The sequence below is a fragment of the Micromys minutus genome (genome assembly GCF_963924665.1).
Source record: "Micromys minutus genome assembly, chromosome: 30".
Lineage (NCBI taxonomy): Eukaryota > Metazoa > Chordata > Mammalia > Rodentia > Muridae > Micromys > Micromys minutus.
This window is the reverse complement of record NC_137965.1, coordinates 11,321,750-11,346,128: the sequence shown is the minus strand read 5'-3', so window position 1 is coordinate 11,346,128 and position 24,379 is coordinate 11,321,750. Positions and strand designations below refer to the sequence as shown.

Here is a 24,379-nt window from a genome sequence, read left to right as displayed (position 1 = left end):
TACCAAAGGTAGGGGAAATGGGTAGAGAGGTAGTTTCATAAAAACCTCATAAAGATCAAACAGTACTAAATGCAAATGATGTACATGTTAGGGTTAACTGATAAAAACCATTAGATTTGGGGTGTAGATCATTTGCTTGGGATGCTGGAGGCCCTGATTTTCGTGATCAAAACTGGAAGAAAAAAAAAAAAAACCCAAGACATTGGTTAACTGGAAGACTAAAGATTGATGTTCTAGAGCCTTCTCAATGAAGACAAAGTGTAAGTGGTTAATAACGTTACTTGGATTATGAGCTTGCTCTTCCTGGCTATTCCCCGTAGTAGAGAATCATTCCTTTCTCTTCTTTTTGAGCATTGATTCTTAGAACTTATCATCCATGTGTACATTATATCTTAATTATACCACCCGCTCCCTTCTCTCCTCCCTCCCCCTCCCTCCAAACCCACAGAGTAAAATTAAATCTGTCCGTCCGTGCAATGGGTGTGGGGCCACCCACTGGGGAATGGATCTCCTTGCTAACTATATTTCATAATACTGCATAGTGTGATGAAGACCACTGGGGGAGAATATCGGCAGCGCACTGGAATATCACAGCACCATGTACCAGGAAGCTGTGCCCAGCGTACAATAATGGTAAGACTGTTTATGGGGTAACCAACTACTCTATATTGTATCTAAAGTGTGCTCCACAGGAGGTAATTCACACTTGGCACCACAAACAGAACCAGCACTCAAGGCTGAAGAAGACACAGGCCCAAGGTGAACCTATTTATGTTGTTTTTGCTAAATGGTTATATTATCAAACTGCATTCTAAATATTTTTTGTTTATGGCTCTTGACGTATGCCGTTCTCAGTCTTGGTCAATGAAGCATCTTATGGCAGAAGGCAGTGGTTAAGGCAGAGGCTCATGACTGTTCAAAGTGCCAAGAAGAAGTAACTGTGCTCAGCCACAACAAGATATCTCTGTCTACCTTCCCCTGCAAGGCTCGGGGAGCATTACAGAAGAATGTGTGGGAAGAGCAAGAGCTGCCGGACGGGAGGAACAGTGTGAAATGGTGACCTTTAGACATGATATGGCTGTTGTGCACGTGGACTCACAACACCTGTGGTTATTTGCACTAGACCTGCACAGGTTTAAGCCAGATAAGAATCCCCGCCTGGAAGGTAGAGGGGCTACTGAGGCCCCACCCCCTAACTGAGGCCCCACCCCCTAACTGAGGCCCCACCCCCTAACTGAGGAGTTCCTGACAGTTGATGGTTGTTGGAGAACAGCTGGTCACTTTTCTTTGGCGGTGGTTACAGGCTCACCTTTTCTTTTCTCACAACTTAGGAACAGCTCTTTAAAGTTATGTCCACACTTACGGGAATAAATGAGAACCAGCCAAAAAAAAAAAAAAAAAAAAAAAAAAAAAAAAAAAAAAAAAAAAAAAAACAAAGACAAGGGCTGGCACGAGAGAGAGAAACAATCCTGAAATCATTTGTACCTTCAAGAGAAATCGTGTGTTCTCTGCAAGAAAACAATGTCCACTGGATCTTCTTCTGTGGGAAGCAAGCACTGGTCTCCCCGACTCTGATGCTGCTCAGAGCTCACAAGCGGGTCTGCTGCCCTTACCTGCATTTGGGCAGAAATTCAGGTAGAGGAGCAGACAGCGGTATTGAAGGGAACGGTGTCCCAGGCGGGATCTGAAGCAACCGGGAACAGACAGCTGTGGCCGAGTAAAGCCACTTCGGAGGACTGGAACCACCCTGCATGAGCACACGCCTGGCTTTCCCTGGTTGGGCTTAAATTGGAAGCGGCAGTAAAAAAAAAAAAATTCCAAAAATGTTAGTTAGCGAGCAAGACCAGGCCACTTCAGTGGTTTGTTGTTTGCCTTCCTGCAGTGCTGGTCACAGATAACAGTCTGGCTGACTTCCTCCAAGTCTGATTTGAAAAAGTTGACAGGGACTTGAGCCAATCCTCATACATGCTAGGCGATGGCTCTGCCACTGAGCTGTGTCTTCCCAGGCAGGGTCTTATGTCTCAGATGTGATGGAATCCTCCAAGTATCAGTCTCTAGCTCCCAGAGTGTTCTGTTCCTTTTAGTTCATAAGACAGAGTCCTGCAAACCCCCTGTTCTGTGTCGGGCTAAACTTGTCCTCTACTAGAAATGATGGTGACCTTAGAATCAACCTCATTCATCCATTGATGAGTCCTTTTCTTTCTTTCTTTTCTTTTTTCTTTTTTTCTTTTTGTATTCCATGAATCTTTATTACATGATAGGCAAAACATATACAAAAAGGAGAAAATATAAAAGCAAACATAATTTATGAGTGAAAGGATTACTTTTGTGCAACAATGATTTTTTTTCCAGATCTATTGCTAGTACTGTGAATTAAGATTCAGAAAGTGACAAATGACTCCAGATTTTGCCCAAGACATATTTGAGTGCCAACCAAACCCACTAACTGTGCCCAGAATCTGCTCAGCATTTTTCTGCCACTGTGGGTCTGCTTATGCCCAGTAAGAAAATGCTCCTGTCACACCTAAGGTAGTATTAATTCATTGATTCATTGCAAATCAATAAAAGAATGCCTACATCCTAACAGGATTTAAAAATTAGAATATGTATTTATACTTACTTACATAAATATACATATGATATTATTGTTTAAAAATTCTATATTTGAATACAAGGTGTTTTTTTTTTTTTTTTTTTTTTTTTTTTTTTTTTTTTTTTTTGAGGAATTAAGTACGGTTCCAGGTAGATAATATCCTAAGCCTGATGATTTCGCATGAGATTTTGGAATTACTCTCCATATGGTCATTTCTAATGCTTTCTATAAAAGCCAAAGCCTGTGATACAATATTTCCTAATAGCATAAATCTGGAAATTATTGTCTGAAGCTCAGAATGGCTCATGACAGATATGAATAACTCTGAACCAGCATCAAGGGGGGAAGAGAATTAACATAGCTGTGTTGGAATTTCTGTCACCAGCTAAAGACAATGAATAAGGATTTGGAAGATGGTTTTATGAAGGAATTATTCAGCATCCAAAAAGTGCTAAAATTCAAAAAGTGTATACTTAATATTTACGCTGAGTTAAAGGCAGCCCTGCAATCTTGACTTTTATTTAGACATCTGGAAATCAAAGGACAAAGTAGCTCTAAAGTCTTGTGACAAACAGAAAGTTCTACAGTCGAATAAACCTTTAGCTTTACAGCCAAAGGGAGACAATCATTATTCAGGGTCTGTGGTGCTCTAAACCTTCTGTTAAAAATGATGGGAGTCGGGTGAAGTAAAGGCTGAGGTTTTTTGAAATGAAGACTTTTGTAAACTTGCTTCTGCGATGCAACCTGGTTCCAGGTGAAGCATTGTAGAACTGTTGGGTCCTTCTCTCATTTGTCCTAGATATACCACACCAAAATAGTAATAATAATAATAATTATTATTATTATTATATTATATGATTATCAATATATTATGTTATAATTACAATAATATATCATTATTATAGAGAAACATAAAGTGACTTTAGTCCTACATTGGATCTACTCATATCTACTTAACATGTCTTTCTTCCTCTTCTGTACTTTTCTAGTTGTTCTGCAGCTTTGGCCTCCAGAGATGAGTGACATTAGTTACTTAATCATCAGCAAAAGGAAGAAAGGAATTATTTTGGCTTACAGTTTGAAGAAACTTGAGGTACCTGGTTAGAGTGCAGTACTACTCCCTTTAATTCTTCCATGAATTGCTTCCATGTACTTCTTCATACATGTATTTCCACATACCCTCCACTCCGCACCCCATGCACTGAACAGCACTGCCCACATCTACAATGGGTGCCCCCTCTAACTCAGCCTAACCTAGAAACCCCCTCAGGGGCCTGTGTAGAGGCTGTTCCCGTGATTATCTGAAATCCTGTCAAGCTGACAATATAAACTCTCACAAGAAGAGCAGGGGTTGGGGTGGGAGTGGGGTTTGTCCATCCCCGTGTCTTCATCCTGACCTGACTTGCAAAGACATCGGTGGAAAGGCTCAATTAGGAAACATTAATGTTTTTTCCCCACAAAAAAAAAAAAAAAAAAAAAAAAAAAAAAAAAAAACCTCATTCTCCATACCTCTCAGCATTTGTCACTGTCCTTTCACCTCGAATGCTGCTGACATCCAGCTTCTCCATTCAGCATACACAATCTTTTGTATTTTTCCCTTGCCTCTGGTACCTTCTCCTCAGGTACTCCAGGGTCTAAAACCTCCCACCCTTTATTTGAGCAGAGGTGACTCTAATCTCTCTCCTTTCTTTGCTTTGAGACGGTTTTAAAGTCTTCCTTGCTGCTTAAGCCTGCTGTTTTGTTTTCGTTTATGTCCAGTCTTCATTTTTGTTCCTTAAGGCAGCATATGTTTTATATATTTACACAGCTCTCATTTTGAGCGTATAAATATAGTCAACATTCTGTGAGTACCTGTAGTATATCAGATATTGAGGATGCAGGAACACAACAATTTAGAAAAAGGAGAGCCATATCCAAAAGCATCAATTACAGTCTCAGAGTTTTATGTATTAATTATAACTGAGACAAAGACTTGCTTTAACATAGAGCTTTAACATACACCCGAGAAAGATCTCAAAATGGAATAGTGTTGCCATAATCAGATGCCGAATTTCCTGCTCAACCCTTGGATTCTGAAAAGATTTTAATATTAACTCAAGACTTTCTTCCGGTGATAAAATCCTTTATCGACATGATTTGAATTTTTCTCTTCTGAATAGGATTTCCTTGAAGATGTTAGTAGTTCATTCAAAAGAACGGTAGAGTTGGGTGGGCAGAACACAGAGCGCAACAACACAAAGAGGAGGAGTCTGGGAGCTGCCAGCAAATCAATATTTGAGCTTTCATCCAAACTCCTAGCAATATTAGTTTTCATCCCAGGATGTAGTTTCAAAGCTCAGAACCTATCCCTGGAGAGTGTTATGATTTGGAGCTTGCTAAGAGCTCTTCTAGAAATGGTCCAGCAAAGGAAAGAAAACAAGCCATCAGTACTTGCCCTGACAAGGGCTTTATCAAACAGCCAGCACTGAACTCCAGCCCTCGTGGCTGTCCGGTTCTAAAGTACCAGAGTCATCATTCAAGTGGATTTAAGTCTCCATTGTGTATAAAGACCTCTCGGGGCTAACAAGTTAAGATGGATAACACACACAAGTCTCTTAGCCTTTGGGGATGCCTAACACAGCAAAATACAAACATGAGAAAGATAGCTTCCCTCCCGGTGTGGCTGAGCTGAAAGGCTGTAGAGAGCTAGAAGCTGTCTATACTTATGAAGAGTGGGGTTTGTTTCCCTGCCAATTCCCATTTTTTACTGGGGTGACCATGGGCAGGTTGATTTAACTTCTTTCAATCTCAGTGAATTGTTAGAATATGAAAATGAGATGGGACCTGTGGTGTGCTATTAGCATAGCGCATGAAATGTATTCAGAAAGCATTAGCTAAATTTGCTGATACTGATGGGCAGAGTTAATATCAGTGGCACAGTCTCTCATCAGAGCTGGGCACTTAGATGAACTACTGTGCAGTGCAGAGAGTCAGCCTCAGCCTCAGCCTCAGCCTCTGCCTCAGCCTCAGCCTCAGCCTCAGCCTCAGCCTCTGCCTCAGCCTCAGCCTCAGCCTCAGGTATCTATGTCTTCATCAGGTATCTTTGAGCTGCAGACTTGAGACTTGGGAGTGGTTAAATTTGGAGGAAATTTCAAAAAAGAATCCAGTCTTGGCTCTGAAATCTAGTCTCTTTTTTTTTCATGGAGTTTCTATAGATATTATGTGTGTGGTGTCCGCTCTTATATTTGATTTTTTTTTAGTCATCAGGGAGTGGCAGTATTTGAAAAGGATTAGGAGGCGTGGCCTTGTTGGAAGAAGTGTGTCACTAGGAGTGGGTGAGCTCAGTCTCATCTCCCTCTCTCTCTCTCTCTCTCTCTCTCTCTCTCTCTCTCTCTCTCTCTCTCTCTCTCTCCAGCACTATGCCTCTGCTGCCTGCTGCCATACTCACCATCATGATGATAATGTACTATGCCTCTGAAACGGTAAGGAAGCCCCCAATTAAGTGCTGTCTTTTATAAGCACTTTTTATAAGAAATGCCTTGGGTATGGTGTCTCTTCACAGCAATCAGACAGTAATTAAGACAAGTGGCCATTTCTCAGTTTTTCAGGGATGGTTCATTCTAGAAATCTGGACAGGAAGCTAATCCATTGCCTACACCATTAGTCATGCTTCTCCCAAAGTCAGAACAGATAAAGTCTATATGGGATTCATCGGACTGACTTATACTACATGGTCCAAGTTGTCCAACAATGGCTGCCCCACACTAGAGAGCACAAGAATCTGATAGCTATTAGCATATCATATGGAATATATTCAATAAGCTTCAGATGAATTTGCTGATAATAATTTTCATGAGGCTGGTTATCTCTCTAGTCCCAAACTGCAGCTGAAAGCCTGAAGAACTCATGGAGAGATGCTTGTCTTCTGTCTAAGTTCAACCCTACAGAAATTGGCTCTAATACGAATTAAGGAATGTCATAGCAATAGCATAGATCAACTTGCCAGTAAGAATGAGGACAAGAAGCCAAAAAGCTTCCTTCTTCTGTGTCCTCTTACCTAGGCTGCCAGCAGAAAATGTCACACACATCTAGGGTATGTATTTCTGCTTCAAAACATCAGGAGTGCCCAGCAGATTATGTCTTAGTCCATTCTATATACAGTCAAGTTGATAGTCAGGAATAACCATTACACCTTCCATATGACGATTGGGACTTGTGAGGATCAGGCTTCTTCATACTCTAAGTTATTTTATATTGTACTCAGTAGTTGCTTTCAGGCTATTCCTTGCCCTGAGTGACTCAATTTTTCAAAATGTCAGTGTTTTCCACACCGGGTGCACATGAGGTGGCAGAAGACTGAACCCTCTTTGTGCTGGGAAACCACTATCAACTGTCCAACATAGACCATGAGACACAGCTAATAAATCATTTGGACAAATAAAATATTACTACCCATAAGCCTATTAATAGAGTTAATTAGAAACTCATGGTTCATGAATATACAAAACCACATCATAATAAGCAGGCCCATCAAAATATCAAACACACGAGACTGATGTAGCCTCCTCACTTAGGTCATTTTAAAGGAAGGATCATTAATACTGGACACCCATGGATGTGTCACCAGACTATCCAGGGAATTCATCATGGGATGAATAGATGGTGAACAGGAACTTCTAACTCTGTACCCAAGTCTCACTCAGTTCAACTCAGCTCTTTCGGTTTCCCACTGACACAAGAAACCCAAATAGCCATCTATCTAGTCCCAGCACTGCAATATGAGATGTGCCTATTGATTCTGAATCTATGTTGTCAGTGGAGGTAAGCATCACACAAAGGCACAGGGCAATGAAAGAAGTTTTAATGATAGAAATACGTAAGTGCATAAATAATTATGAAACTTTTGAAAAAATCCTAAGTTGCTAGAGAGTATTGAATAGCATTTGACAAGGATCCAGCACCAGGCTGTGGCTGGGTGTATCATCTGAAAGCCCCAGACCAAGTGTTTGTGTAGATTGCACAACACTGGACACATCGAACAACCCGTTGTCTCTACAACTCTGTCCTTGGAAAAGGGTACACAGTGATTGCTTCCTGGCTCCTACTTAGAGTCTTTTTCACATTGTTAGCTGGTAAATTATTATTCTAAGTATCTCATAATCCCAACTATTATACAACCCCCAACTCAGCTTATCTCTAAGAAAAGAATGTTCAGAGTGAGAATCCTTTACAGCAAAACTAGTTGAAACTGGTTAGACCTAAGATACTACCTAAATGACCTCTAATAGTACCAAGAAAGTTGATTATCAATGATAGCAGCCATTGTGTGTGTGAGGGGGGGGAGGGAGAGGGAAAGAGGAAGAATAAGGAGAAGAAGAAGAAGAAGAAGAAGAAGAAGAAGAAGAAGAAGAAGAAGAAGAAGAAGAAGAAGAAGAAGAAGAAGACGAAGAAGAAGAAGAAGAAGAAGAAGAAGAAGAAGAAGAAGAAGAAGAAGAAGAAGAAGAAGAAGAAGAGAGAGAGAGAGAGAGAGAGAGAGAGAGAGAGAGAGAGAGAGAGAGAGAGAGAGAGAGAGAGAGGGAAACGTGTTGGACGGTGTTTTGTTGGGGCAAACACATGAAGGAGGGTTTCCCTGAAGTGACCACAGGTGAAAGACTAAGGCTCATGAAGGATCATTTCACTGCAGCAGACACAGGAGAGGGGATATTCTGCTAAAGCAAGCACGTGAAAGGACACATGATAAAAGATTCTTTACTAACAACACGCATGTATTGGTCTGCCTTGCACTGTGTAGTTAAGCTTCATTTGTTGGAACTCCTCCAACTCAGGCTGATTGGATGCATGTGCTGAGGCAAGACCCGTAGAGGACATGTGATGTATAGAGGGTATAATTAGGACTCCACAGAGTGACAGAGACAGAGCATGGCTTGTTGGTACAGATGGCGACATGTGTGGGTCTCTCATCTTTGCTGATCATTGTTTCCCTGAGAGAGGCACAGCTGAGAACTTTCCCTGGTGTTCCTGTTGGTCCCCCTTGCTGACTTGAGCCAAGGCTGAGGCCTGGCTGTCTCTGCTAGGTCACATAACCCGTTGCTAGCCTGACTCTACCGAACTGGACTGCTGCTGTCTCTGTGAAGTGTCTGTGAGTGGACTGAGCTGCAGCTGCCTGCTGACCTGTGAACTGAACTGCTGATTTCCAGACGACACAGATGGGAGTTGCTCCAAAGAACCTTTCTAAACAGGTCCACTTCCTCTGCATCTTTTCTTTTCCACTACCTCTGGTGTGTGGTGAGCTACAAGGGAGCTTTAAGTATTTAAGAACCATCATGAAAAATAGAATTTAAAAAAAAATCAAAGTTGAGAGAGAGAGAGAGAGAGAAAGGGGGGATTGATAATACACGAGTTTCTCAGAAGAAGAACTTCACCAATCTTTTATCGGAAAATCTCTCCCTTCATCCTTACCAACTGTCACAGAAAAACCACAAACACAGAAAAGATAACTTTACCTTTGTCTAATATTTAGGACTTTTTCACCCATAATGGGTTGAGAACTTCATTTGCAAGCCATGTCCCTCCATTCTGTGGCCACAGAAATACACGTGATCACATCTCTGACCTCTTGCTATCAAATGAGGAAAAGAAATACCCCTAAAAAATGGGATTTCATCTTATCAGGAGAGCATCAGCTATAGCAGGGACCAATCAGAACTCCCAAAATGTCTGTCATTCTCACCAAACGTTTCTGCTGTCTTTCCATTGCACTTACTTTTTTTTCCTACAGAGTGGTTCCATCTTAACTAAAAATGATTTGTTTCTGGGTCATTATATTTTCCTATTTCAAAGCAGTTATTAAAATGGATTTTAGGGCTGGAAAAAATGGCTTAGCAGTTAAGAGTGCATATTACTTTTGCTGTGGACCTGCGTGTAGTTCTCAGCACCACTGGCTGGTAATTCAGTCACTTATAACTCCAGCCCCAGGGTGGCATCTGCAGTCACCTACACTCAGGACATACCCAGGAGCTGCATACAGACACATTTAAAACAAAGTAAGCCTTTGAAAAAATGATTCTTGAAACAAAATTATCAGTTAATAGCCTACCTAAAATTTGCATCCTACCAAAGCCTATTTGGGGATGTAAGAGGTTACATTGCACATTGGATACAATATATGCTCTGCCAGGTTCTTGTTGAGACACTTGTGACTTTATTCTATAAAACAGGAGAGGTGTACAGTATTTAGGAAGTATGTTTTAAATGGCAGGGAAAACATCAATAGCATAACTTCTAATTTTGGAGACTGAGTACGGCAAACTTCTTATGAGTGGAAATTCATCAGGAAACAAAACCAGCAATGAGCGTTGTGTGTAAGGAAGGACTGCACTGAAGAAACTAGACTTTGAGAGGCTGGAAGGAAAGATGTGGCAAGAGGTGTCTGAAGTTCAGGACCACTCTCTCCCTCACTACCTCCTCTGATTCACAGGGGACACTGGGGGCAAAACCTTCAGGGAACTAAGAAGCCAGGCATTTCCAGGTGCTGGAGAGGTGCCTTAGTAGAGGCTAGCAGAGATGGGTCTGGCCAGGTACACTTCCACCTCGGCTGGTGGGTCAGAGTTGCTGTTGGACAATGGGACCAGCTATGAGAGAGAGAAGTCCTGCTTTATAGCCAGCAAGCATAAAGATGAACTGGCAGTAATCGGCATCTTGATGTCAGTTTTTCCCAGAAGAGAACTGGCCAACTCCAACTCAGAGCCATACTGGGAAAGGGATGCTGGGAAATGTAGTTCTAGTTTAGACCAGGCCATACACTGCTGTGTGATGTGATAGAAAGGTTAACCAGCAGCATGTAACATAACAGGAAAGGAGTAGAAGGAACACTGAGTGTAGGCAACAATAATTCTCACCAGAGGTGTGAATATGACTCTGTGGTTAAGAAGGAAGGTTGAACCTGGGTTCCTTGGGCTGCCTGCTAAGGAGAGTCACATTTAGCTGGGCCTCCTTGTTTATTCGGTCTGGGATTCAAAGAGCTTTGTTAAACCAGAACATAGAAGCAGCATCTTCCACCCGTGCTACAGATGCATTGACATTCACTGCAGCCTTGCAAGTTTGTAAAGCACAGGGCAGAAGCACAAGTAATAGCTTGTGTTACCTAGGCATTCAGTCCCAGAACCTGGGGTTGCAGCAGTGAACATAGGAGCCCATGTTTCTACTCTCTTCTCATTCCCACTCCCACAAAGGGGATGAAAGCGTGGGAATAGTCAGTAGGCTCTCTCTGTAGCAGAGAGCCTCAGAGCTATGCATAGAAATCTGGGTACATGTTTACAGAGAGACTGGTGATATTCTTACAGCCAAAGTAACCGAGGAAGGCCTCTGTGAGGAGGGAGGAGATATGGACCCCTCTGGGAGGAAGGATACAGGACAGAAATTTCCTCCTGAGCTGGATAGACTATCGCAGCAAATGTGACGGGACAAAAAGGACCTCAGCGAGAAACACAAGGGTCTGGAAACCCACACCTTGGCACTGAACTTAATTTTAATAATGAAAGGGCCTTGAAGGTTTGGGCAACAAGGTAGAAGACGGAGCAGCTCCTGCCCAATCGGAGCTGAAAATGGAAAATTTGAGTGGTTAACTTCCCATAGGATGTAAGTAGTAGAGTGTCAAGCATCTCAAGGCTGTAGGGTGTTCTACAGCGGAGTCCTGTGATTGGCTGAGTTTGCCTCATTTGCCAAAAGCACTGCCTCTGGCTGTTGAGATATTCAATCCAGTGTGTTACTGCCCGAATCCCACTGGGAGCAAGAGGTCACAGGGTCACTTCCATTTCCTAACCCTACAGGGAGCAAGAGGTCACAGGGTCACTTCTATTTCCTAACCCTACAGGGAGCAAGAGGTCACAGGGTCACTTCCATTTCCTAATCCTACAGGGAGCAAGAGGTCACAGGGCCACTTCCATTTCCTAATCCTACAGGGAGCAAGAGGTCACAGGGCAATTCCATTTCCTAATCCTACAGGGAGCAAGAGGTCACAGGGCAATTCCATTTCCTAACCCTACAGGGAGCAAGAGGTCACAGGGTCACTTCCATTTCCTAATCCTACAGGGAGCAAGAGGTCACAGGGTCACTTCCATTTCCTAACCCTACAGGGAGCAAGAGGTCACAGGGTCACTTCCATTTCCTAACCCTACAGGGAGCAAGAGGTCACAGGGTCACTTCCATTTCCTAATCCTACAGGGAGCAAGAGGTCACAGGGCAATTCCATTTCCTAATCCTACAGGGAGCAAGAGGTCACAGGGCAATTCCATTTCCTGTCCTGCCTCTGGCTCTGATCTCAGTGCTGTGAAGCTTGAAGGTGGAGCTTTACTAGGAGTGAGGGGCTGAGTTGGTGTTCTAGAGGCCAGAGTGGAAACAATTTGCTAAGTCAGAAAGAAGACAAACACAGGGAAGACTTCTACTTCATGGCCAGATGCCACTTTTCATTGCCAGAACGTGGTAGACCTGGAGCAAAACAGCTCAGAGAACTTCAAGTCCTGTGGGCGATCAAACTCTGAGGTATCCTAGCGGTAACTCCGGAACTCAGCTAAGACAGGATGGGAAATGAAGCCGGTGCAAAGCCAGATCCCCAGCTTCCCAACTGTGCCCCGGTGCTCTGTGTGTATCAGAATAAGGTTTTGAAGGTTTGCTTGCAGAAAGAGTTTACAGTTGCACAAGCACACGCACACATGCACACCCGCACACACATGAACCTCACAGGTGTCAAGACTCCTCTAAGACACCACCTCCTTCTTGCCCAGTATCAAACTCCCTGAGTTCCAGGCACTACCCTGAAGTCATCACAAACTGTATGGATCCTCTGATGGCCCTGTGAAGTAGAGAGGGTGGCTCTCTCAGTGGGGAAATTGAGATTTAGACTTAGCAATGTTTCCATGTCTTTCTGCTGGTGTCAAAGGCAAGACCTGAACTCAAGCCAACTCACCCAGTGCTAACACACATCTCACCTCAGTGGTACTACCCCCTTGAAAGGAAATCTCCATAGGGGACTTATATAAACCTTATACTTGATACCAAAGACATGACTCTAGAGCGGTCATTACGTTTTCTTGCTTCAAGCTGCCCGAATGAAACAGACCCTTTAAGGCCTTACAAGGCTTTCACAGAAGCATCCGTTAATTATAAGGCACTATAAAGCAGCAAGCTGTTTGTGATAATATAACTTTAATAACATGAAACTTAAAAAGCAAGACAGAGACCAGTTCCAGATTGGGGGAGTCTAAAGAAGGAACGGTTCTGCTGCTATAATGTGGCCACCAGGACAAAGTTTCTCTGGCTTGCTCTTGCCCTTTGAAAATTCAAATTGCCCCTGCATTCTTTTGAAAGGCCCTTATCATCTTTATTTTCAAGTTCAAAGTTTATATTTTAAATAAATGATAGTTATGGCGTTGGATTTTTTAAAAGACGTTAAATGGGAAATTTCTAGGTGAAATTTGCATGAAGTTTGACACTGAAAATCGTTCTTTTTATCTTTTTTTTTTTTTTATACAAGTCATTTTTAGAGTGACATTTGGGCCAGCACTTGTTTCTCATAGTCTATGGGGGTATGCAATGGTCCCAAGGAAGGAGACTTTTCTAGTTTGCTTCTTTGTCGCTGCACAAAACGCTGACCGAAAGCAACTTGGGGATGAAAGGGAGCATTTGCCTTCAAGGTTAGAGCCCTGCACGAGGGAAGCCAAGGCTGGAAGGAGCTGCTCACTGGCTTCTCTCCGACTTGCTCAGCTTTCTTTCCAATGGATTATTTTTTCCCTTTTGCATTTAACTTCTCATTGATTCTCTCTGGACCTCACATCGTGTTCCCCAATCCTGCTCATCTTCCCGTTCCCTCACATCCAACCTCCGCCCTTGCAACCTCCACCAAAAAGGAAAAAAAAGTCTCCTTGTGGGAGCTGTGGTGTGTCTCAGAGCATACTCCTTTGTCCACACCTCCCCACTAGCCAATGTCATGAGTCATCAGTCTGGCTCTTGGCCCCTGGCCTCTGCCACATCTCCAATACCAGATCCTCTCTGGGAATCCTCTTGGACATCAGATTTGTTGCCCTGTGCCACAGAGATCCTGCAGCCCAGTAGGAGCAGCCCCTTCGAGAGCTCCCGCTGTTCCTAAGTGGGTAGATGTTGGGGTGGCTCAGAGCCCTGGATCTGGGCCTGAGTGATAACCAATTACCCACACCACTGCCTTCTTTAGCCTGCTTTCTTATGCATCCCAGAGCCAAAGTGATACCATTCACAGTGGACTGGACCCTCTCACATCAATTAGTCACCAAGAAAATGCCCTGCAGACATGCTCATAGATCAGCGCAGTGTGACAGAGACTTCCTTACTGGAGGTTCCTTCTTCTTAGGTGACTCTAGTTTGTGTCAAGACGACCAAAACCAGCACAGAGGACAGGCAGTTAACAGACATCCCAGGGAACTCATCAGAATAGATAGACATGTTCCCCTTAATCCTGTTGTTGGTGCAAGGGTGGTCATTCAAATATACATCAGCCTTTGTTGTTTTCTATGGCTGTTCAGTCCCCAGTGATTAAACGACATCTAGACTCATTCTTGTGGTGAACCAGCCAACAACATTGTGCAAACTCGTTTTTTCATCCAGTTCCCCTCTTAGCCTAGGACAACCCCAAATAGTTCTCCAGGAGGCTTTGGAATCAAACATTCCAGATCATATTCAGACAACAAGGGCTCAGTGGAAAGAGGGGAGAAATAGGCAACAATACATTTTAAAAAAACCTTTATATTCTTAAGCATTTTTGAACGTTGACTTACATGTGAGTAATGTAGAAGGGGAAGTTTCAGAACACAGAAATCAAAATGATACAAAGCTCAGAAAAACAAGGCATTTAGCAAGAAAGAAATCATGATGATAGAATATGACTTGGGACCCCCCCCCCAACATAATATTTGTATTAATCATTTGTGAATTTCCCATCATGCATCCTGATCACACTCACTTCCCATTCATCCCATTTCTGCTTTCCCACCATTTTGAGTCCTTGAGCCCAAAGAGCAAAGAGTGAAAAAAAAAAAGTTTATTTTGTGCTGTCCAAATACTGACTGGAGTGTGGTCAAATTCCAAGTATCCAGCCCCCTAGAGAAAACTGAGTCCTTCTCCACCTCCACCAGCAGCCACCAACTGTGAGGAACTATATACAAGCATCCACATCACAACTTTTAAGAGTTCTCTTTGATGGCTTCCTTTGGGGGCTGTCACTTCTGGGAGGAGGGTTGGGGTAGGGGTTGTCAGAGAAGCCTTTCATGTTATTCTTTCCCAACTGTGTGTCTGCAGAAGATAATACTGCAAAAGTTGCTGCCTTGCCCTTCCCCGTCAGCGGCAGCATGAATCCTGGATTTGTACACAGTTTCTGGCAACAGCATAGACCACGAACATTCATCCACATGGTCTCCGGCACACGCCAAGGTCCTCCACTTGGTCTCCAATGGCAGCACTGCCCACAGACATCAACGTGGGTGCCGAAGTATGGGTCATGGCCTCCTGGAGAAGTGTGGACTAATGAGGGACTTTTACAAGGTCCAATCCAGGCAATGAAACCGTTTCCATCACAAACATCCTGTAGCTGTTGAGAGCCAGGATGATTGTGCGGCAGTTTGTTCAGGGCTGAGTCTATTGAAGGTCCAGGCCCTCCAGACCCTACTGGGTAATGACCCGTTCCTCCATTAATCACAGTCTTCTCTGACACCTGGTACAGTTGTCACAGCTCTAGTTCCGCCTCTCTCCCCTGCACATGAACCTCTCCTCTCCTCCATCTTGCCCACCTCTCCAGCACATCCTCCTTGGTAGTAGCACTGGGAGTTGTGGTGTGTCATACAATATATACACACATATATTTTTTTCCCCAAACAGCATTACATCCAAATGCTCATTGCAATGAGTTGTTGGTCTGGTTCAAGGTTTCTGGTTCCAGACCACACCATCAATACTGGACCATCTCTGAGGTTCTTTTCAAATATCCTGCTATGCCCAGCATCATAGAGATCCCATGGCTCTGGCTCTAGAGGATCAGCTCCTTCACAAACTCCAGCAGCACTTAGATGGAAGAGATGCCAGTGTGGACTGACTCAAAGCTGCTCTGGGCCTGGATGGTAGGTGAGCTGGTTGGGACCTGCCTTCCCACCACTGGTGGAGCCGCACTGAACGTTCTTTATAGGAACTCCCTAACGTCGATGTCTTTATTGATTTCACTAAGAAGAAAACAGAGATGTAGGAGAAGAGGACGAGAGGTTGAAGGCTGAGGGACACAGAGGTATTATATTTTCATCTAGTGCAACAGAAAATCAATGTGTAACGTCTGGATAAACAAAAGTGCCCAAAGCTCGCTATGGAGAAACGGAGAATTCGATGCATCCTTTTATTGTTCTGATTTGAAAGATCTCTTTTCATTCTCTGTGTGCTGAAGTCAAAACCGTCTCTCCCTCTGTACAGAGCAGGTTCTTTGTTCTCCCCCACACTCCAGTGAAGTCTTACACTGAGAGACTGTGCCACAATCCAGTGAGGTCTTACTGGCTGAGAGACTGTGTGCAGATCTCTGCTTTGACTCTTTTCTGGATCACTTTCAATTTTAAAAACCAACATTTTAGACGATATAATTAGATGGCCACTAATATTTACCTTGCCATTATGAATGAGGAAGTCATTCTTTCTGCCTCTACTGTATGGGTAGGGCTTGTGTTATTGATTTGTGTTATTGATGTTCCTGTGCTGATTCTGTGAGGACTGTTTCTGGAAGATTCTCTAATATAATCTGAAAAGTACTTATGTAGTTAACATGAAAATAGAAACCCCTGGAAAATTCACCATAGAGCACAAATAGGTTTTTGTCACCCTTTGTCCCTATTGTCATGTTATAGAACATTTTCCTCAGTGACATAAGGCAATGGGCCCTGGCCACAACACACACACAGACACACACACACACACACACACACACACACACACACACACACACACGTGTATCTTAGTTAAGGTTTCCATTGCTGTGACTAGACGCAAGACAACTCTTATTAAAGAAAACATTTAATTGGGGCTGCCTGTGTCAGAGTTCAGTCCATTATCATCATGGTGAGGAGTATGGCAGCTGGGAGAGGATCTGAGAGTTTGGATACCTTGATCCAAAGGCAGCAGCAGGAGACCCACTTCTGCAAGCAGCCAGGAGAATGTTATCATCTGTACTGGGCAGACCTTGAGCATAGGAGGAGACCTCAGATCTCACCCCAAAAGTGACATACTTCCTCTAACAAGGGCACACCACCAGTAAGGCCACACCTCCTCGTAGTACCATTTCCCATGAGCCAAACATGTTCAAACCACCACTATATATATGCATATGTATGTATATATATATATGTATATACACACATATATATTGTACAATGATTAAACTGTATAAAGGTCAGATATGCTCCAAAGTATTTTTGCCTTTTATTCTAGTGATTTGTCATCCACTGTCCACTAGGGATTCTAGGGCAGGTCCTCAAAGAGCAACACTTCTGAGAATGATGTGCTGGGGGTCTCTACAGAAAGTGCGGGGTTTCATTTCAATTTAGGGCATTTCCTTGAGTCCTTCCATTCTGCCTTAAATTTTGATGCAAATGTGCCTCCATTTAAGGACACTATTCCCGTATTCATCCTCACGGAGTCTCTTACACGTAACAGGGCAGCACAGAGCAGACGCCTGCCCGCAGCTGGTGCACACGGTTCTCGGAGCACATCTGAAGATAAAGGCACAAAGCAGACCGAATTCCCCATGAAAGAGAGCCACCTATTGGCCAGAGCGTTCCCTCGCAGTTTTAGATATTTCCCCAGGAGCCTCTGGCTTCCCAGCTAGATTAGTAAGCGCCCTGAAGACCCAAGTAATGACCTTCGGAAAGTCCTTGCAGAGCATCTTACACACTAACAAGGACATTTGACTGCTTACAATAACTCAGCGATTAAAGAAAGAATCTAAGACACAGTGACGTATGAACACAGTGAAGTGGTGGGTGCCCATCATCCTGGCCCTTGGGAAGTGGAGACAGGAGGATTTGAAGTTCAAACCCATGCTGGGCTGCATAGTGAAGCCCTGCCTCGAAAACAAAAGGAAACAAAACGAAAGAAACTGCAAAGGGGACCTGTAGTCCCTGTGCCAGCCTGTAGGGGGCAGCAAGGACACCGCTCAGATCAGTGTTCCTTTCCATTTTGCTTCAAATTAACGAATACTTTTAATGTTTGTATTTTAATATTTAAAAAATACATTGGTAGTATCTAAATACCGATGGCATGTAGACCTTGTCCCCAAAACACGACACCAGTATATAGGACAGAAGTTTAAAGCATCATTCAAGAAGTGTAACAGACAGCCCTCTCCTAACTTTAAGAAATAAAAGCAAAAACAGGCATTACATTTTAGGAGGTAGGGTAGCTCAGTGGGTAAGGGTGCTTGTCTCACAAGCTTGCCAATCTGATTTAGACTTCCTCAGAACGTACATAAAGATGAAAAAAGAGAGACTGACACCACAAAGTTGTCAACTAACTTTGTGTGTGCGTCTGTTCACAGCCACACATGGGGAAAAAACACACACTAAAATCTCAAGGAAGATCTTGAAGAAGATTTTAGGGAGGAAACCCCAAAATACAAAGAGCAGAAAGGGGAAACTACAACTCGGGAGTAGAAGCCATTTCTGAGAGGGGTGAATATATTTGTAAATGATGATTTGGAAGGTCATTTCTTTGTTTATGCTTTGAATCTCTTTGAAATTTTTAATTTCAATAGCTGACTTCATGCAACATAGTAAAAAAAAATTTTTTTTAATTTTGAGTCAGTCATTGGTGACTCTCTTAAGTATCCATGGAAACAGACGGATTTTCATTTGAGATTTAAAACACATTGTGGAAATCTGGGATGCTATAAAATAGTCAATTTCATACACACTGTGTGTTAGTTTTTAATCTGACAAAGCCATGACAATAAACAGTGGTCCCCTGCCTCACCCCTGACTCCTCAGGGACGGCCACATTCAATTCTTAACCTGCTTCATTTAATATTAACCTACATTTCCAGGCAGATGATGGATTAAATAACCTTCACTTGGCCTCTCCTCTGAGTCTGGCTTTTACGGATAAGGAGTTAGTGCTCTGCCTAACAGTGTTAATCTGACTCTGCCTTTGCCTCCTCTCCCGCCACCCCACGGCCTTTTCCATCTTAACCAGATCGATGCTGCCATCGATATTACTGCTTCTGCCTAATCAATATTCTTTGCAAAATTGAAGTCATTTATTACCATTGTTTTCCTCTAATATGGCTTATTTTCCTGAACAGATAGCTGTTGGGGTTTTTCCTCTTTATGCTTTCCTATACATTCTTCTGTGTCTCATATCCTATATATTTCCTATACATTCCTCTGTATCTCATATTCTATATATTTCCTATATATTCTTCTATATCTCATATTCTATATATTTCCTATTTTTATATTATATATATTTCCTATATATTCTTTTATCTTTATCATGTTGCTCACCTATCAGCTGAGGTCTTTTACATGTGTGGTGTATGTATATGCATGTGAAGGTGTTGGTGTGAATGTGTACACGTGTGGAGGCCAGATGTCGACACTGAATGGCTCCTCTGTTAATCTCCTCCTTGGTTTGGGAGGACAGAGTCCTTCCTTGTACCGTGGGCTGGGCTAAGTGACCAGCAAGCAAGCCCCAGGTACCCACTTGTCTTGTTTCCCCAGGCTTTGTACACAGATGCCACACTGGGGATTCTAACTCAGGTCCTCATAAGTACCTTACCAGCTGAGCCATCTCTCCATCTCCTCTGCTCTTAGATGCTAAAGCGGCAGATGGTCTGTTCATTATTTTATTTTATTTTATTTTTTTGAAAGATTAGTATTTTAAATTACAGAGGGAACTCAATTTGTAATGATCAGGAAATTCAGGTTGGGTCTTTGGCAAGAGTCCATATATGCTCCTAACCTCAGAGCCACCTTCTAACATCTCTTCTTTCATGGATTTAATTTTTTTATTTTTATTTTTTTGAAGAATGTGTTCCAAATGCTCAGTCATGCATTCTCCTCAGCGACAGCCTCTGTCCTGTTCCTCTGTTGGTTTGGGTTTATTTCCTGTTTTCCTCTTCTGCTCTCTGCTTCCTCATTCTCTTCACACATTTGCTACTTTATCTTTCAAGAGTGTCCTGTGGCCTTGTCTCCAGTCCCCAGTAACCCTCACTGCCCGGGTCAACCCCTCTTAGACTGGACCAAGGCTGCCTAAGCAGTAGATTGATTGCAGTGTGTGTGGCCACATGCAATATCTGAGGCCAGGTCCTGGAGGGCACAGAAGTTTCACTCAAGTGTCCCCAAGGCCACTATTCTGTTCCCTGGAAGTTATCTGCTTGTGACTGGCCCATGGCAATAGAAAGATTCTTCCGTGTCTAGCTGTCAATCTGTGGGAAATAGCAATGTCTCATATCCAAGACATCTCGTTTCAGATTTAACTCTGAGCTAATACACTATGCGCTGTTGTACACAGAACACGTGAATACTTCCGAACTTTACACGAATTTTTTTATTTCGGAGCAAGTCTGGAAAGAGAAGGTGCCGTGCCCCCATACGACTAGTGGCAGCCATACCAAGCTCAACCAAGGGCGCGTGACTGCCATTGGCATCAGCCACCACTGTCACCCAACCGGTGCATATCTATGAGCCACCAAGTCGATGGATCGCTGAATGTGACTCAAGACTTCGAGAGTGAGGCATACACAGATAGGCAGAATGGTACCATGAAAAAATGTGCCGTTGCTCAGTGAAGGTTGAAGGGTGTTTGATGCATTATGAAAGCCAATGCTAACGACGATATCCCTGATCACTTAAAAAAATACCTTGTTAAATAAATGTACCTGTATTTGTGAAGTGCATCCTGTTCTACCATTCCTAACACGTCTAGTGGTCTTATCCTGGAGAGTCTCGGGAGGCAGGCTGCCTCCAGTAACAGATGGGAATCTGCTCTTTCTCCTCACCGAGGGACAGCCTTCATACATTCATCATGTTTCACGCTGTGCACACCTGACTGATTATCTGGGATCGTGACTCTTTTGTGGCCGTTGTGTGTGGTGTCAAGTCATAAGCAGCTATTGGCCTCGGAGGCTCTATCTTTTTCTAGGTTTGATAGTTTCACTGTTTCCGGCATAAGTTTCCAATCATGGGCATGGTTATGCCCAGTTGCCTAAATGCCCTCGCCCGTGTTCTTTCTTCATTGTAGAATATCCTAATCCTACCTCCATGTCTTCCTAATTGGCTGCCCCATCACATTCATAATTCAAGAGATGAATCAGAGAGTTTATCTTAGGGAAGCCTTTCGGCGATACCTAAGGAATCTTCCATTGTCTTTTTCTAGAACTATCCTTTCTGTCCCTGGTGGGCAGAGCCTCAGCTGCCTCCTGGTCTCTCAGCATATACACACTGTTAAATAACAGTCAGTATAGTATGCACAGAGAACATTTGTTGAATGATTCTCCTGGGACTCCCATTACACATCAGAGTGCAGCCGGATAGTACAGTGGGGGAGGGGGCTAGAGAAACAGCTCAGTGGTTAAAAAGCACATGCTGCTTTTGCAGAGGACTGGGGTTCAGTTCCCAGTACCCACATGGTGGCTCCCAACTGTTTGCAACGTCACTTCCAGGGGATTTGACGCCCTCTACTGGCCTCCACAGGCACTGCACACATGTGGTAAATAGTCATATACGTAGGTAAAACATCCATATACATAAAAAAATCTTTACAAAGAAGTACAGTGCGGTGGTTGTAGATGCACGTCCCTCCACAGGTTCCTGTGATAAAGCCTAGATCCACAGCTGACGGTGCCATTTTGGAAAATTCTGGAAACTTAAGAAGTAGGGCCTGGCTCTCGAACCAGGCGGCCTCAGCCATGAACAACGCAGCAATGGCCAAGATTAAGGTTCGGGACCTGCGCGGCAAGAAGGAGGAGCTGTTGAAACAACTGGACGATCTGAAGGCAGAACTGTCCCAGCTTCGCGTCGCCAAAGTGACAGGCAGCGCTGCGTCCAAGCTCTCCAAGATATGAGTCATACGCAAATCCATCGCCCGTGTCCTCACTGTCATTAATCAAATTCAAAAGGAAAACCTCAGGAAATTCTACAAGGGAAGGAAGTAGAAGCCCCTGGACCTGCGACCCAAGAAGACTAGAGCCATGCGCTGCCGGCTCACCAAGCAACGAGGAGAAGCTGAAGAACAAGAAGCAGCAGCGGAAGGAGCAGCTGTACCCACTGCGCAAGCGCGCAGTCAAGGCCAGAGGCAACGACGACAATAAAGCTCAAGACTGACTGGCAAAAAAAGAAGAAAAAAAAAAGTGGGGCCTGGCTGAAGGACATAGGCCATTGGGGGCAGGCCTCTGCCGTATCTTGTTGCTGATCCCTTTGTGTCCCCTCGCTCTGCTTCCCAGCCACATGTCATGCTCCGCCCACCATCCTTACCATGCTGGCCTGGCGCTTGTAAAACTGAGCCAAGGTGTTTATTTCCTCCCTCCTACTACTTGTCAGATATTTGGTCACAGAGGCAAGGAAGTTAGTGAGCACATGAAGAGACACGGCTGTACGGAAGAGACCCGCAGCCATTAGGAGTCAGAGGATAACGCTCTTGGTGTCTCAGAGCTGGCACTTACTGCCTACAGTATCTTTGTGAATGGGGACGACCATGTACCCAAATTATAAGGCAGGGGTAAAAAGTGAAACTGGGGTGTGTGGTATTTACTCATATCCATTCCCTTGACTCAAGGGTCTGCTGGGATTCAGTCAGGAGAGCAGGGACAATTACCATGTAGAGGCAAATTCTTAACCATTCTATGCGGCCTTGCTGTTCGTTAGACGTCTAGTTTGATTGGCCTCATACTGTGGGAAGGGAATAGTCATCTTCGACGTAGTTTTCAGCTTTCCTCAAAGAGGTGAATCTATAAATCTGCCTTAAACACCCTCTTCCTTCCTGTGGAACAGAATAACAGTGTACAGTCGTGGAGGTTGGTCATGTGTGTACTCGGCCTTGTGACTTTCTGTCATTGTATGTGATGTGCCTTTCTGTCTCTCGTGTGTCACCAACACACCCTAGGCCAACTTCTTTCTTGACTAGAGCTCTATTAGAGAGAGGTTATCATAATGGGAATAAGCCAGACACAGGTCAGATAAGAACCACAAAGTTGTCCACCAATACATTCAAATGTCCTATGAGAAGAAGTCCCAACATGGACTGGACATGTAGCATTAGGTCATATTCCATAATAAAGCCATATTCCATGGAACAACACTATAAACATTTATGACCAAGTCATCAGATGCATCGTGAAGGAAGGCCCTTATTCTCCTAAGAGATTCCTCAAGACAAAACTGGAGAGTATTATTTATGAGATATAATCCATTAACATGGGTGTTGGCTATAAAGGGGTAAGACAAATCTCCAAATATATGTCTTAGTCAGGGTTCCTATTGCTGTCATGAGACACCATGACCAGGACAACTCTTACAAAGGAGAACATTTAATTTGGGCTGGCTTACAGTTTCAGAGGTTTAGTTCACTATCATCATGGTGGGAAGCATGGTATCATGCAGGCAAACATGGTGCTGGAGTCTGGATCTGGGGGCATCAGGAAGAGACATTGGGCCAGTATGCCTGGCTTGAGGAAATGAGACCCCAAAGGCTTCCCCAAGGGAGACACTTTCTCCAACAAAGCTATACCTACCCTAACAAGGCCACACCTCACAATAGTGCCATTCCCTGTGAGCCTGTGGGGCCATTTTCATTCAAAGCACCATTATACCTTATCAGGTATGATGACATGCACCTCTAATATCAGCACTTGGTGGGTAGAAGCAGTAAAGTCAGGAGTTCAAGGCCTGCCTCTGTTACATTAAACAGAGTTTAATGTTAAATGTTGAACTGAGTTTAAAGGCTGCATGAATTCCTGCTCAACAAACAAGTAAACATTTAAAAAAAATTCTTAGCTCTGAGTAAATTAAAAGAGACATTGAACTGCAGGGAGAATTGTGTTCTCTAAAATACCCAGGAGATAACTTTATTTAGAAACCAGAGTCATTAATTAGTTATGCTAGAATTAGATGTGATTAGTTATAACAAGGTCATATGGGAATATGGTAAACTCCAAGTCAAATAGAACCCCAATAGCCTATCGAAAAAAAAAAAAAAAAGGATCTGGACACCAAAAATTAACACAGGGAAAACTTCACATAGAGAGAAACACAGAGACGATGATGTTTTCCAGTACCAAAGCTCTCCTGCAAGCCATTGCAACAGCACAACACATCATCCCCCAGCCCAGCAAAGGAAAGAATGCTATCGGAATCATCATGGTAAGCCATTCCGTCAGCACCCCCTTGTCATGGCAACTCTGGAAAAGTCTAGGAGGCCTAATCCTCACCTGGATTCAGGCTCCATTACAAGAGTTGCTTGATGGGTCAGAGATCCCTGTGCTGATTTGACCCAGGTCAGGAATGGCCCAGGTCAGATACAGACCTGAGGCCAAGAAGCAGCCCCGCTCTCTTAGGCAGCCAGAAGACTCTAGAAACTTCTGCCAGTGAAATTTGTGTGGTAAGCACAAAGGAACAGGATGGGAGTCACTAAAAGCTGCAGGATTTGGTGGAGGTGACAAACAGCCAATTCCCTGGGGACAAGGAACGAAGGAAGAAGGGCGCACGGCAGGGCAAAGCCTGGCTTCCTGCCCTGGTTCAGCTAATACTCTCTCTTCTTTGG

The 24,379-nt window shown here is 43.6% G+C and overlaps 1 pseudogene across 1 annotated transcript; it reads left to right on the top strand.

Moving 5' to 3' along the window:
• Nucleotides 1-21,545: 21,545 nt before the first annotated feature.
• Nucleotides 21,546-21,945, top strand: LOC308439799 (large ribosomal subunit protein uL29-like; annotated as a pseudogene). The gene has a single exon. The product of its transcript is annotated as a large ribosomal subunit protein uL29-like (transcript).
• The last annotated feature ends 2,434 nt before the right edge of the window (nt 21,946-24,379 follow it).